At 43.2% G+C, this 15,287-nt stretch overlaps 1 long non-coding RNA gene across 1 annotated transcript; it reads right to left on the bottom strand.

Moving 5' to 3' along the window:
* Nucleotides 1–14,010: 14,010 nt before the first annotated feature.
* On the bottom strand, nucleotides 14,011–15,055 carry LOC138447128 (uncharacterized). The gene is made up of 3 exons (XR_011259684.1): nucleotides 14,969–15,055; nucleotides 14,404–14,608; nucleotides 14,011–14,245 (listed from the first exon to the last, which is right to left on the bottom strand). It is a non-coding gene; the product is annotated as an uncharacterized lncRNA (long non-coding RNA).
* Nucleotides 15,056–15,287: the final 232 nt, after the last annotated feature.

Genomic DNA, 15,287 nt, shown 5'->3' on the forward strand with positions numbered 1-15,287 from the left:
AAGCATAGGCTCCAGGAACACTTCAGTGGTTGCACTGCGTGGGTTCAGTAGCTGTGGCTCGCAGGCGCTAGGGCACGGGCTCAGTTGTTGTGGCGAAAAGCTTTAGCTGCTCCGGCCAAGTGGGATCTTCCCGGACCAGGGCGCCAACCCGTGTTCCCCGCACTGGCAGGCAGATCGCTATCCACAGCACCACCAGGGAAGTCCCTATCTTCTCTTTCTTGGACACTGCTGATTTTGATCAAAACATAGCTTCAACTCTAGGGGTCTGCCCTTGGGTTTTCCCTTGTCCTTTGCCACTGTCTCTGGGCAACCTCACTTATGCTTAGGGCTTTAAATGCCAACTCCATTCTGATGACTTCCAAGTCTTTAATTACAGTTCAATCTCTTCCCTGAGTGCCAACCCATTTAGTCTTATAAAACTTAATTTTTGTTGGTTAACATGTACATTTTACACTTAGCAACAGGTGTAAACTCTGAAACATCCATCGGAAAAGAATGTCCTTGAGGCGCTTGCACAAGAGGATATCAATACACATTCACACAGTGACATTTCAGACAGATAAGTGCCGTTATAGCAGGTCACCAAATAGGAAAGATAGAAAGCATGAGCAGAGAGCATGCGAAATGAAATACAAATGTAGAGACTGACCGTCATTTGAAGCCAACCCATTTATATCCAGCTACTCATGAGATGTTTCCTCCTGGGTATTCCTAAGGGACCTCAAGCTGAATATACCCCAAACCAAACCCATACCATTCTCCCAAGCAAGTGTCCCCTCTTCCAGTTTCCATATACCTGGACAGTCATGGCTGGGACCAGCAGGTCACAGAATTCTCCCATTCCGTCTCTTTTCCTGTATCTTGTTGGTGGCCCAGTCCTGCAGAGGAGAGATTCTTGGAATAAGGTCTCCAAACCACTGCAGCAACTCCGTCTGGAAACAAGTTAGAAATAACGATGCTTGGGCTCCATCCTTGTTCAGAATGAGCATCTTTGGGGCTGGGACCAGTAATCTGTGGTGTAACAAACCATCCATGTATTCTGGTGATGCTCTAAACTGACCTTGTTTATTAGCCCTCTAATTACTCCATTCCGGAAGCTCCTAAGTCAGGTCCTCCTCTTCTCGCACCTGAATGAGTACAATCATTTCCTAACCATGTACCTTTCTCCAGCTTCAGACCCCTATGAACTTCCTCTCCTTTCTTGCCAGCATGCTCCCTCCAAATGAAAATTTGATCATGTCTCTACCACACATATTAGGTTGGTGCAAAAGTAATTCCATTTTGCAATGTTCCAAATAGGAAAATAAGTACGTCAAGGCTGTATATTGTCACCCTGCTTACTTAACGTATATGCAGAGTACATCATGAGAAACGCTGGTCTGGAAGAAGCACAAGCTGGAATCAAGATTGCCTGGGGAAATATCAATAACCTCAGATATGCAGATGACACCACCTTTATGGCAGAAAGTGAAGAACTAAAGAGCCTCTTGATGAAAGTGAAAGAGGAGAGTGAAAAAGTTGGCTTAAAACTCAACATTCAGAAACTAAGATCATGGCATCTGGTCCCATCACTTCTGGCAAATAGATGAGGAAATAGTGGAAACAGTGGCTGACTTTATTTTTCCGGGCTCCAAAATCACTGCAGATTGCAGTGATTTTGTGATTGCAGCAATGAAATTAAAAGACGGTTACTCCTTGGAAGGAAAGTCATGAACAACCTAGACAGCATATTAAAAAGCAAAGACATTACTTTGCCAACAAAGGTCCGTCTAGTCAAGGCTATGGTTTTTCGAGTGGTCATATATGGATGTGAGAGTTGGACTATAAAGAAAGCTGAATGCTGAAGAATTGATGCTTTTGAACTGTGGTGTTGGCGAAGACTCTTGAGAGTCCCTTGGACTTCAAGGAGATCCAAGCAGTCCATCCGAAAGGAGATCACTCTTGGGTGTTCATCGGAAGGACTGATGTTGAAGCTGAAACTCCAATACTTTGGCGACCTGATGTGAAGAGCTGACTCATTTGAAAAGACCCTGATGCTGGGAAAGATTGAGGACAGGAGGAGAAGGGGACAACAGAGGATGAGATGGTTGGATGGCATCACCGACTCAATGGACATGAGTTTGGGTGGACTCTGGGAGTTGGTGATGGACAGGGAGGCCTGGCATGCTGCGATTCATGGGGTCACAAAGAGTTGGACACAACTGAGCGACTGAACTGAACTGAATGTTGAACTTTGCCATTTGATATTGGAATACATTCATAAATAAATGTGTTTATGCTATACATCATTTTAATGCACATTTCTCGCTTTTTTTTTTTGCCAATGACTTATTACTTGCTGTGTATTTTATATTTATTTTAGACTATGGAAGTGATGTTAGACAAAAAGCAAATTTGAGTAATTTTCTTATTCGAGTTCAAAATGGATTGTAAAGCAGCAGAGACCAGCTTGCAACACCAGTAACACGTTTGGCCCAGGAACTGCTATTGAATGTACAGTGCAGTGGTGGTTCAAGAAGCAACCTTTGCAAAGAAGGTTCAAGAAGCAACTTCTTTGCAAAGAAGACAAGAGCCTTGAAGATGAGGGTGTGGTGGCTGACCACTGGATGTTGACAGTGACCAACTGAGAGCTATCATTGAAACGGATCCTCTTACGACTACATGAGAAGCTGCTGAAGAACTCAACGTCGACTGTTTCACAGTCATTTGACATTTGAAGCAAATTGGAAAGGTGGAAAGATTCAATAAGTGGGTGCCTCATGAGCTGACTGAAAGTAAAAAAAAACAACAACATAGTTTTGAAGTGTTGCTTTCTCTTTTCCTATGCAGCCACTGTGAACAGTTTCTCAATTGGATTGTGACATGTGATGAAAAGTGGATTTTATACAACAACTAGTGATGACCAGCTCAGTGGCTGGACCGAGAAGAAGCTCCAAAGCACTTCCCCAAGTCAAACTTGCACCACAAAAAGGTCATAGACATTCTTTGATGGTCTGCTGCCCATCTGATCCACTACAGCTTTCTGAATCCTGGCAAAACCATTACATCTGAGAAGTATGCTCAGCAAACCAGTAAGATGCATTGAAAATTGCAATGCCTGCAGCCAGCACTGGTTAACAGAAAGGGCCCAATTCTTCTCCAGGACAACACCCGACTGTAGGTCACCCAGCCAATACTTCAAAAGTTGAACAAATTGGGCTATGAAGTTTTGCCTCATCTGCCATATTCACCTAACCTCTTGCCAACTGACTACCACTTCTTCAAGCATCCAAAAACTTTTTGCAGGAAAAATGCTTCCACAACCAATAGGAGGCAGAAAATGCTTTCCAAGAGTTTGTCAAACCCTGAAGCACAGACTTTCACATTACAGAAGTAAACAAATTTATTTCTCATTGGCAAAAATGTATTGATTGTAATGGGTCCTATTTTGATTAATAAAGATGTGTTTGAACCTAGTTATAATGATTTAAAATTAATAATCCAAAACTGCAATTACGTTTGCACCAACCTAATAACTTTCTTCAAAGTTTCCCCAGTGCCTAAGGGGCACTCTTCCCAAGAAAATATAATGTAGGCTCATAGAATTATTTAATGTGGCTACTAGAAAATTTTTTAAGTTGAAAAAGAAACTGGACTTCCCCAGTGGGGCAGTGGATGAGAATCCACCTGCCAGGGCAGGGGACGTGGGCTCACTCAGTCCCTGGTCCAGGAAGATCCCACCTGCCTCGGAGCAGCTAAGCCCATGTGCCAGAACTGCTGAGCCCACGTGCTGCGACTCTCGAAGCCCAAGTGCCTCTAGGCGTCTGTGTTCCGCAAGGGAAGGCCCTGCAATGAGCCACAGGGAAGAGTAACCCCCAACTAGAGGAAGCCCTCACGCGTCAGTGAAGACCCAGTGAAACTAAAGCTAATTAATTAAAAAAGAAAAAGAAAGAAAGAAACCGAAAGATCCCACACGCCACAAGTAATGATCCCGAGTGCTGCAACTAAGATCCAGCACAGCCAAATAAATAAATAAATATTATACAAATAAATGAATTTAAATCATGGTGATTAAAATCCTATATATCTAAATATTATTTCAACAAGCAATTAATATAACTAATAAGGTACTTTACTTTTTTCCCAAGTCATTGAAATCTGGTCGATATCTTCATGCTTACTGTGTATCTCATTTCAGATGTTTTCTTGGAAAGTATTCGGCTTATATTTAGATTTCATAAAATTTGCAAGTTGAAAGAGTAGATGTACTTATCCAAGGTGCTCCAAATGTACTTACGGGCTTTTTGATAGCTGAATTGAATACCACTTTTAAAATTTAAATGAATTAAAAATGAACTTCTCAGTCAAGCGACCACATTTCTAATGCTCTCTAGTTGCACCCGGCAACTATCTCAGTGCCCCCGCTCCCCGCCCCGCTTCCCTGAATGGCTCATCACAAGGAAGTGCATTTCCTGAGATACTTCAGTCGTTTCGTGCCTCAGGACACTCCCCCCATGACACCTCCTTCCCTTCAGTTCTCTCTCCCTCATCTCCTTCTTGATGTGACAAAACCCACTTATTTTTTAAAGTCAGCCCAAGAGACACCTCCTCCGTTAAGCCTCCATCTCTGCTCCCCAGGACTGACCAATCCTTCTCTGAGCTGAACTGTATCAGCTTCTAAGACTCATATAAATACTGAATTTTATTTGCTTGCTCATATTTCTTTTTTTAATTAAAAGTGTTTATTTTATATTGGCATATAGTTGAGTAACAATGTTGTGTTACTTTCAGGCGTACAACAAAGTGAATCAGTTATACATACACATGCTTACATATCTCTTGTTGCTAGTTAGTAAACTCCTGAAATCTTGTTATTCAAGAACACCACCTCCACATACTCTCCTCCACGGACCTGAAGGGCAGTGGTTCACTATCACTGAAGAATTAGTAAAAATTGTAGCTATGGGAGATGATGGCTCTGTTACTTAATGTGATTGTATTAATCCTTTCACAGTGTATACATGTATCAGAACATCACACTGTATATCTTAAATCATATTGTACAACCTAAATATATACACATTTTTAAAAAAATATGTATTTTATTGAGGTATAGTTGACTTACAATGTTTCAGGTGCACAGCAAGGTGATTCAGTTATACAAATACATACATATTATTTTTGAAATTATTTTCCATCATCGGTTGTTACAAGGTGTTGACTCTGGTTCTCTATGCTATACGGTAAACCTTTGTGGCTTGTTGCATATTTATTTTTTAATTAGAAATCTAGCATTCTATTCACACTAAGTCAAACAAATGGAATCAAAATGTCATAATTTTTAAATTAGGCAAAAACTCATAAGTTTTCTAAAATATATATATTGTATTTATTTTTATATATGTATACCAAAGCTTTTCTATTACACTTGATAAAGGCTTGAGGAAGATTAAAAACAAAGAAGAGATGGAGACATTGGAGAACAAAAACTAAATGAAATGGGAGCACCAAATATGAAATAGAAAAAGTGAGATAAACTAGGTAAAAGTAAAAGATCATCATACAGTACTGTTTTTTTTTTTTAAACATGACTGCTCATTAGAAACATATCTGGAGCTCTGGAGGAAAAAAGCAATACCTGAGCATTTGTATGTTTCAAAAAATTTCAATATAATTCTGATATGCACCTTGATTTTATTTTTTTAATTTTATTTTTAATTAGAGGATAATTACAATATTTTGACGGTTTCTGCCATACATCAACAAGAATCGGCCATAGGTTTACATATGTCTCCTCTCTCTTGAACCTCCCTCCCCATCCCTTCCCTCTAGGTTGTAACAAAGGACTGGGCAGCAAAAAGATACAGATAGAAAGAAGAGACATTTGGACACAGTGGGGGGAGGAAAGGGTGGGCTGATTTGCGAGAGTAGCTCTGGAACATAGACATTACCAGATGTAAAACAGATCACCAGTGGGAATTTGCTGTATGACACAGGGCACTCCCTACTTTTTGTTTTAGGATAAGGTCCTATAATGTGATTCCTGGAGTAGTCACAGCCTTCTTGAGACTATGAGGACACAAGCCTGAGGCACCTTGATTTTAAAAAGCAATCACAGGTTTTTCTATTATATCCTAGTTTTGGTGCTATGGAGTTCTATTATTTTTCTGTTGACCAATCATGACACAATGATATTAAGTGAGTAATAAGAGTCATAATCACAATAGTAAAAGAAGTTTGTCAGTTTTCACAATCGTCAGTCAAAAAATAAATGATTAATTACAATTGCAAGCCATAATGGGACCATGATTAATTTAACAATATGAAATAATTACAGTAATTACATACAAGTTGGCGGCGGAGGGGAGCGTCAAGCGGAGCGATGTGGTAAGTGGAAATGCATACGTGCACGTGTTTTCATCCACCCAGCTAGTCTGTGACTTTTGGTTGGTGCATTTAACCCATTGACATTCAAGGTAATTATCAATATGTAGGATACTATTTGGAGAAGGCAATGGCACCCCACTCCAGTACTCTTGCCTGGAAAATCCCATGGATGGTGGAACCTGGTAGGCTCCAGACCATGGGGTTGCAGAGTCGGACACGACTGAGCAACTTCACTTTCACATTTCATGATACTATTACTGTTTTCTTAATTGTTTGGGGTTTGTTTTCTTTACGTCTTTTCCTTCTGCCGTGTTTCCTGCCTAGAGAAGTTCCTTTAGCGTTTGTTGTAAAGCTGGTTTGGTGGTGCTGAATTCTCTTAATGTTTGCTTGTCTGGAAAACCTTCAGTTTCTTCATCAAATCTGAAGGAGAGTCTTGCTGGGTATTCTTGGTAGTAGGTTCTTTGCTTTCATTACCTTAAATACATCATGCCATTCCCTTCTGGCTTGTAGAGTTTCTATTGAGAAATCAGCTGATAACCTGGTGAGGCTCCCTGGTATGTTATTTATTGTTTTCCCTTTTTGCTTTTAATAGTTTATCTTTAATTTTTGTCAGTTTGGTTACTATGTATCTTGGTGTGTTCCTCCTGGGACTCTTTCGGGGACTCTCTGTGCTTCCTGGACTTGATTGATTGTTTCCTCTTCCATGTTCAGGAAGTTTTCAGCTATTACCTCTTCAAATATTTTCTCAGGTCCTTTCTCTCTTTCTCTGTCTGGGACCCGTATAATATGAATGTTGGCATGTTTAGTGTTGTTCCAGAGGTCTGTTAGGTTGTCTTCATTTCTTTCCATTCTTTTTTTCTTCTGTGGCAGTGATTTACACCATTTTTTTCATCCAGACCATTTATCCATTCTTCTGCCTCAGTTATTCTGCTATTGATTCCTTCTAGTGTATTATTCATCTGTTTGTTCTTTAATTTTTCTAGGTCTTTGGTAAACAGTTTTTGCATCTGCTCAATCTTTGCTTCCATTCTTTCCCAGAGATCCTGGATCATCTTCACTATCATTAATCTGAATTATTTTTCTGGAAGTTTGCTTACCTCCACTTTATTTAGTTGTTTTTCTGGGACTTTATCTTGTCCCTTCATCTGGGACATAACTTGCTGCTTTGGCATCATGAGTAACTTTCTGTAGTGTTTTTTTTTGTTTTAGCTGCTGTGAGACAGTGCTTTTTCTTGCTTCTTCTGTTTGCCCTCTGATGCATGAAGCTGAAGCTTGTGTAAGCTTCTTGATGGGAGGGACTGGTGGTGGGAGAAACTCGATCTTGCTCTGGTGGGCAGGGCTCTGCTCAGTAAAGCTTTAATCCAAATACCTGCTGATGGCGGGGTTGCACTTCTTCTCTTGTAGTTGTTTGGCCTGAGGCGACCCAGCCCTGGGGTCTTTGGGCTCTATGCTAGGGTTAATGGCGACCTCCAAGAGGGTTTCCACCAAGACCTTCCAGTGTCCCCTTCCCTTGGGGCCCCTCCTGACCCATGCCTCCACAGGAGGCACCACACTAGCAGGTAGTGGTGGTTCAGTCTCCTGTGGGTCCCTGCTCCTCTCCTCTGGGTCTTGGTGTGTGCACAACTTTGTTTGTGCCTTCCAAGGCTGGAGTATCTGTTTCCCTCAGTCCTCTGGAAGGCCTATAACCAGATCCCACTGGCCCTCAAGGCCCAATTCTCTGGGGATTCCCAGTCCCTTTGTCGGATCCCCAGGCAGGGACGCCTGAAGCGGGCTTCAGAACCTTCACAAGAGTGCGAGAACTTCTTTGATATTATTGTTCTCCAGTCTGTGGGTATGCGATTTGAGTTGATCGTGACTGTGCCCCTCCCACTGTCTCACTGCAGCTTCTTTGTCTTTGGAAGTGGGGTATCCTTTTTTTTGATGGACCTCCTGCCAATGGTTGTTTTGCTAGTTGCAATTTCGGTGCTCTTGCAGGAGATGAGCGGACTTCCTTCAACTCCACCATCTTGCTACAATTCTCATTTGAAAAATCATACTTCCACAAAACTGGAAAGGAAAATAAATAAAAATTTGAAAAAAAAAATAGTATTTGAGCTCTTGCAATGGTCATGTTATGGCAATGTTCCTAAAGTTGAAGGACAAGAGATGGGCTTTCTGCCTTGCCATTGGTTCTTTCTCCAAAGGTGATAGGCACACTGCTGAGTGTTCCCGTCACAACGGAATTAGAAAGAGAAGACTGTAAGCTCTGGTGATTGTTATCTTTCTCTGGTTTTCCTGGACTCAGTGCTTTAACTTCTCTGAGTCTTGGTGTCCTCCCCTGTAAAATGGTGATGAGTACGTGCTCAGTCACTTCAGTCATATCTGACTCTTCGTAACCCTACGGACTGTAGCCCGCCAGCCCCTCTGTCCATGGGATTCTCCAGGCAAAAATATTGTAGTGGGCTGCCATGCCCTCCTCTAGGGGATCTTCCCGAACCTGCATCTCCGGCATTGCAGGCCGATTCTTTACCCACTGAGCCACTTGGGAAGCCCTAAAATGCATGATAACCTAATGCACTAAAGAATATTAAATGTGCCATAAACTGGAGTTAAGCAAACGTAAGGTCCTATTATCATTTACTCTCACAAGGTGAGAAGACAAAGGTGAGAAGAGAGGAAACGCCTCCTTTATGCAGGAGGCTGTACTGCCTGTGGAGGCAGGTAGGAAGCGAGGTGCGTGGATGAGGCGTGGATGAAGTCACGGCTGTCTCATCCTGCTTCTTCATCACATTTTGTCTCTAGAGGGAGGAGATGCCGCTTTGCACTCTCATTGGTTCTGAGAGTTACCAATTCCTACGTCTGGCTTTTTCCCCTCCAAACCTTCTTTTACTGTCCTGAGATCTTTCTATATACAGGCCGCTACATAAAAGATTTCTGAAGTTCAAGATAGGACTGAAAAGCAAGAATGACATTGTCAAATTATTGGGAGTTAAGATTGTCAGGTGTAAGCTGTAATGATTTAGCTCAGGATACTTGCTGAGCTGGGGACTTCCCTGGTGGTTCAGCAGTAAAGAATCCACCTGCCAATGCCGAAAATGTGGGTTTGATCCCTGGGTCAGGAAGATCCCCTGGGGAAGGAACTGGCAACCCACTCCAGTATTCTTGCCTGGGAAATCCCATGGCAGAGGAGCCTGGTGGGCCACAGTCCATGGGGTCACAAAGAGTTGGACACAACTTAGCAACTCAACAACAAAACGACTACGACAGCTTGCTGAGCTGGATTCCCTCTGCCCGCCTTCATCTCCCAAGGGGAAGAACGTGACAGGGTTGGAAGGAAAATAAGACAGCCTGTGGCGAGTGTACCGGAGAAGGGGCGCTTCTCCCGAGTCAGCTTCAAAGGGGGTGGGACGGGTGGCCCTGGAAGAGTGTGAGTTCCAGCAGTGGGGGGCTCTGCCCTAGGCCTGCGCCCCAGTGGCTCCTTACACGCCTGTGGCTTGACAGCAGAAAGGAGATATCATAATGCCAGAGGCTGAGAGCAGAGAGAGTCCAAAGCAGCCAGTGTCTCAGTTTCCTAAGCTCCAGGGAGCCTTCCTAGGGAGACCTCTCATTTCCCGGTGTGTCCAAAGATGCGTATGAGAGAACTGGTAGACCCGACGGTGTCTGCGTCATGATGGGGGAGCTGGTCCGCCAGCCAGACTGGAGGTCAGGCAGAGGCCAGCACAGCGCTGACAGGTGCCCCCCCCCGTGTCTGATGCCTCCCCCACCGCTAATGCCCACTCATTGTGTGATGCTCAGAACTCAGAGGTAGTCCTCACAACTGCTTGGAAGGAAAGGTAGAAGACATGGGACTAACCAGGACAGCCTGGAACTGGCTTGGCTAAGAATTCAGTCAGGAGCGGGTAAGGCAGGGAATGGAGACTTTTATAGAGATGAAGTCAAGTTACACAAAATAAAGTAAGGATGCATTAGAAAAAGCCTGTGCACAGCAATAAAGACCAAGTGCAACCAAAAATTAAATGCGTGTGATAGCCTTTCAGTCATGTCCCACTCTGCGGCCCCATGGACTGTAGCCCGCCAGGCTTCACTGTCCTTGGGATTTCCCAGGCAAGAATACAGGAGTGGGTTGCCATTTCCTTCTCCAGGGCATTTTTCCAACCCAGGGATTGAACCTGGCTCTCCTGTATTGAAGGCAGATTCTTTACTGTCTGAGCCACCATGGAAGCACCAAAACATAAATAAATAAAAATTAAAAAAAAAAAAAGTGGGGGAGAATAACCAATTTACCCTGTAGAAGAATTCCAGATAATTGATGTCGATATTCTGCCCTCAAGAGGGGCAGCCAACTCCCCGCTCCCTAGTGTGGGTCGTGCGTGTGCATGGTGACTTTTGAATTTGGACGTGCCACACAGCATGCAGAATCCTAGTCCCTGACTGGAGATCACACCCAGGGCACTGGGTTCTAGGAGTGCCCTAGAGTGCAGAGTATTAACCACTGGATCACCAGGGAAGTCCTGGCATGGTGACTTTCTTCCCAAGAGTGTAGGGTGGGAAAAGAGGGAAAAGGGTAACCTGCCAGCGGAGAAAGCCAACAAGCGACGGCTCAGCCAGGTGGACCCAGGTCAACGTCAGCAGTGGTAGGTCGTGTTGATAGTAGGCGCTCCTGGGATGACATGATGAGAATGGCACTTTGCATCTGCCGATTCCCCTCTCCAGACCCACAACCCTGTCTTATCATGTGATAAACATCAGACACATCCCAGACGAGGAACATTGTACGGCTACCTGATTCATCCTCCTCGAAACCATCAAGGTCGTGACAAACAAGGGAAGACTGAGAAGCTCACAGCTGCGAGGAGCCTGCAGAGACATGATGACTCAGTGTATCTTGGATGGGATCCTGGACCAGATAAAGGGCATTAGACAAAAACTAGGGCAATCTGGATCAAGTATAGACTTAGTTAATCGTGATTAAGCAGTTTTGATTCATTAATTATGGCTAATACACCATTCTAGTGGAAGATGTTAATAAGAGGGAAAGCTGGGTGAGGGGGTATATGGGAACTCAATACTATTGCGAGGTTTTGCAAACCTCAAATGATTCTAAATTTTAAGGTCTATGGGAAATATATGAATCTTTTAAAAAAAGATTAATTGGGACTTCCCTGGTGGTCCAGTGGCTAATACTCTGTGCTTCCATTGCAGAGGGCACAGATTTGATCCCTGCCCATGAAAGTTCCACCTGTTGTACAGTGCAGCCAAATAAATAAATATATCAATTACACAGTGAAAAACACTGCTGGGCATTTATTGCTGGCGTTATAAGGGTAGGGGTGAGAGGAAGGCACTATACAAGAATTTATCCTATTTTCCTGTGAGTCAAGTGGAAGTCAGTCAGTTTTGGTTGAAGTAACACAGAAAAGAGCTTTTCTATTCCTGTCACAAATATGTGGCCCCTCCAGTGCCTGGCTGATTCTGGATGAACACTTTTTCTGCACCATCGTCTCCACAATCTTTGCTCTCTGATGTTAATAACTCTGCTAGGAGCTCTTTGGCTGTTCCTTGAGCCAGAATATCTACTACATCAGCTAGCTGCTTTTCAGAATCCAGAAAAGAGTGGAAGATTGGAAGTCAGAGTACCTTTGAGTGTCACCTGATCGCCATGCTCTTTGACTTGACCTTTCTCATTCCTTACTTTAGCCGTGAACTGATGATAATGATGGTCCCGGGGTAGTACAGACTTAAATGGTGGAAGGTATGTGAAAGCATTCTGTGACCTAGAAAGGGCTGTGGTATTTTATTTTAGAACGTGCTTCTCTTCTGGGAGACTAGGACTTCCTGTGTCTCATCCTCTTTTAAGCAGCGCTCTGGCTTATTCACTCAATTTAGCTCTACAGACATTTGTCAAGGATCATTAACACGTCAGGCACACGAAGTGCCTCACCTGGGTAATGGTGTCCCTGAAAAAGTAAGAAATGGAGAAACTCAGGTTTGTCAGAATCTCCATGGCTTGGAAGAGTTGCATGTGGTTGGATGGACAAGCTGCTTGGGTGGGGATTATAAACTCACAAGAGGCATTTGTGACTCTTGATGCCTTTGGTTGCTGGACATCGAAAACCTGAATCAAAATGGCCTAGATAAGCTGTTGGTTCACCTAACTGGGAGGTCCAGTGTTAGGAGGTCTTCAGGGTTCCATGATACAGTGGTTTAACCACAGCATCAAGGGTATAGTTTTTCCTTTTTCTGTTATCTGTAGTGATGGCTTCATCCTGTAACTAGCTCCTTTCAGGGTATGGGATGGCTGCCAGCAGCAAGTGGAGTTCTTAGCTTCCTTGTTCGTGATAAAGCAGGATGGGGAGGGCACTCACACCTCATGACCTTGACCATCCTATCTTAATTAGCCACCCCCACCTCCTGTCTCTTTCTCTAACCTCTCTGCATTCTTCCTTTCATAGTTTGAACTATTATTTACTTTGCTATTTTGCCTATTATTTATTTATATGTTTACTCATTTATAGTCAGCTCCCTGTCTGGAATATCAGCTTCACGGGGTCATGGATTTCATCTTGTTCACAACGGTCCTTGACCCACCTTCTAAGCAGAGTGGGGATCCTCCTTGACCTACAAGAGAGAGGCTGAGCCTGCAAGGGGGGGTTCCCCTTTCCTGCCTCCTTCCTAAGTCCACAGTGCTTGCCTGGGTCCTGACCGCTCGGTGGACGTCGAGATGTTACTGGAATTAAGACGATCACAGGTGCCACTTTGAAGAGGTCTTTCCCAATAAAGCATCTTGAGTTGGTTTAGTTTGGTTAGAAAAACAGAACTGTTGACCAGAGAAATCTGGGAAAGCTGGGAAGACAAGGTTGATGGACAAATTGTCCCTCAAGGGAGAAGGGCAGCAAGGTCAAGTGGGTGAAAAATCAAAGAGGCATAAGATGAACAGTTTAGGACAAAGTCAGAGCAGAGGGGGGGCCATGGTAGGGCTTCTCTCCCACAAACCTCTGTCTACATTCCTGAGCATACTAATTGCACTTTTTCATGGCGATGCTCCAAGGATCCTATGAAAGATTAATAATAGTTCTTCACAGTTTTAGAGCATTTCAGAACTTATAAGACATATTCCCAGACATTATCTCACTTCATTGTCACAGCCATTCTGTGCGGTTGGCTTGATCACTCCTCTTTTGCAAGCAAAGAAACCAAACCTCAGAGCGACTTTCCAAAAGCCATGAAGTTCAGAAGAGGAAAAAACTGGGTACAGACATTTTCCTTCAAGTCTTGAGTTCATGCTGCCTCAGTGCAGTTGAAGAAAAATGGGCTAATGATTTCCTACTGAAAACACATCCTTAGGCCTAGGCTTTTTTATTTTGCATTATTTATCATTCCATTTAGTAATGAGTTGCTCTGTACTTTTATATACATATGTAATTTTCCATAACAGAAGAGTTAAAAAATTAAAAGGATGGGGTTGAGTGGCTTGGTGCGCCCCCAGCAGAGAGAACCACGGGAAGGTCAGGCCCCAAGGAAGTCGGGTGCTGAAGGGTTTGGGCTTCAGTGCGTTAAGATTTGACTTTAAAAAAGAAGTGAGAAGAGAACATTTGGGAATAAGAAATAAGAAAAATCACGTGCATGCACAAGCAGCTAAAAAAAAAACACACACACACAAAGGGATGAGTTGTTCCCTCTGGGTTTTATATTCTGTTGCCAGATCATTTAATTATGTTTCTATTCTTTTTTTCCCAAATTTAATTTTCCCCCAGACTTAAATAAGGAGCAGCTGATGCTTCATAGAAGACTTTGTGGAGCAGCCTTTCAGGAGGTGTTATTTGCAGGTCCTGGCTTGATGTCCATTTCACTGTGTGATCTTGGGTTATTATTTCCCTCCTAAGAGGTTCACTTTCTTTGACTGTAACATAGAAATAATACTGTTTACCCACCAAATGACCTCCCAAGAAAACTGAGAAAGAAGGCAGGGTGATAGCCATGAAGGCAATTGGAAATTTTCCAAAGTAGAATGTCTTAAGCTGGGAGATGTTTATTATTAAGAGTATTCCTTGGATTCACCTGAGTTTGTGGGTTGCTACAGTCCAGGCCTCTGGCAGCCACTGCTGCCCTGGAATTAAAGTTGAAAGGACTTAAGTGGTCAACCTGCCTGGGATCTCAGAGTTTCTGAAGCTGGATGTCTTCTGGTTGATTTGGTTGGTTGGACATAGATTTCATCCCAGGATGTATTATTGATTTGCACAGATGAGTCGGGAAGCAGAGTGTCCTGAGAAAGAGATGTGGTCAGTCCTTGATTATACATGCTAAGGGGCAGATCATAATCTCAAAGAACAGATCATCTCAAGGAGTGGGATTATTTATCTATTGGCGATACCTTGGAATTCAGGATCTTAGTTCCTGGAGTATGGATGAAAGCCATGCCCCTTGCATTGGAAGTCTTACTCACTGGACCACCAGGGAAGTTCTAAGGAGTGGGATCATTTTAATTCAACATTGCAATAATACAATTTTTTTTTTTTTTACCTCCTTAACTTTGTTGCTCAGGCTTGACTTTGTAAAATGGAAGAGGGTTGACCAAGATAGATTTTGGGTCACGTGGGGTTACTAAGCCTGGCTCAAGACTCACCTTTCTTTGCTTTCACTTTCAAAGGCTTCAGCACAGGTGCTGTCGGCTTATCTTGTAACAGGAGGGAAAGGGGCAGGGCAAAACTTCTGAAAGAATGACATAGCCCAAGGACAAAACATAAAGTGATTAGAATCAAATGGGTCCAAGATGGCAGACAGGTTGACTTTGATTAGACCTTGATCCTCAGTCAGCAAGCTAAATACACACCCAGAGGTGCCATGATAATTTCAAGCCACTGTCAAAAGACCAAGGAGTGGCCCAATTCCTGGAAATCTCCACCCCTTCTCCAAAATAGATGGAATAATCCTCCTACTCATTC

The sequence above is a fragment of the Ovis canadensis genome, chromosome 11 (assembly GCF_042477335.2).
Source record: "Ovis canadensis isolate MfBH-ARS-UI-01 breed Bighorn chromosome 11, ARS-UI_OviCan_v2, whole genome shotgun sequence".
Classification (NCBI taxonomy): domain Eukaryota; kingdom Metazoa; phylum Chordata; class Mammalia; order Artiodactyla; family Bovidae; genus Ovis; species Ovis canadensis.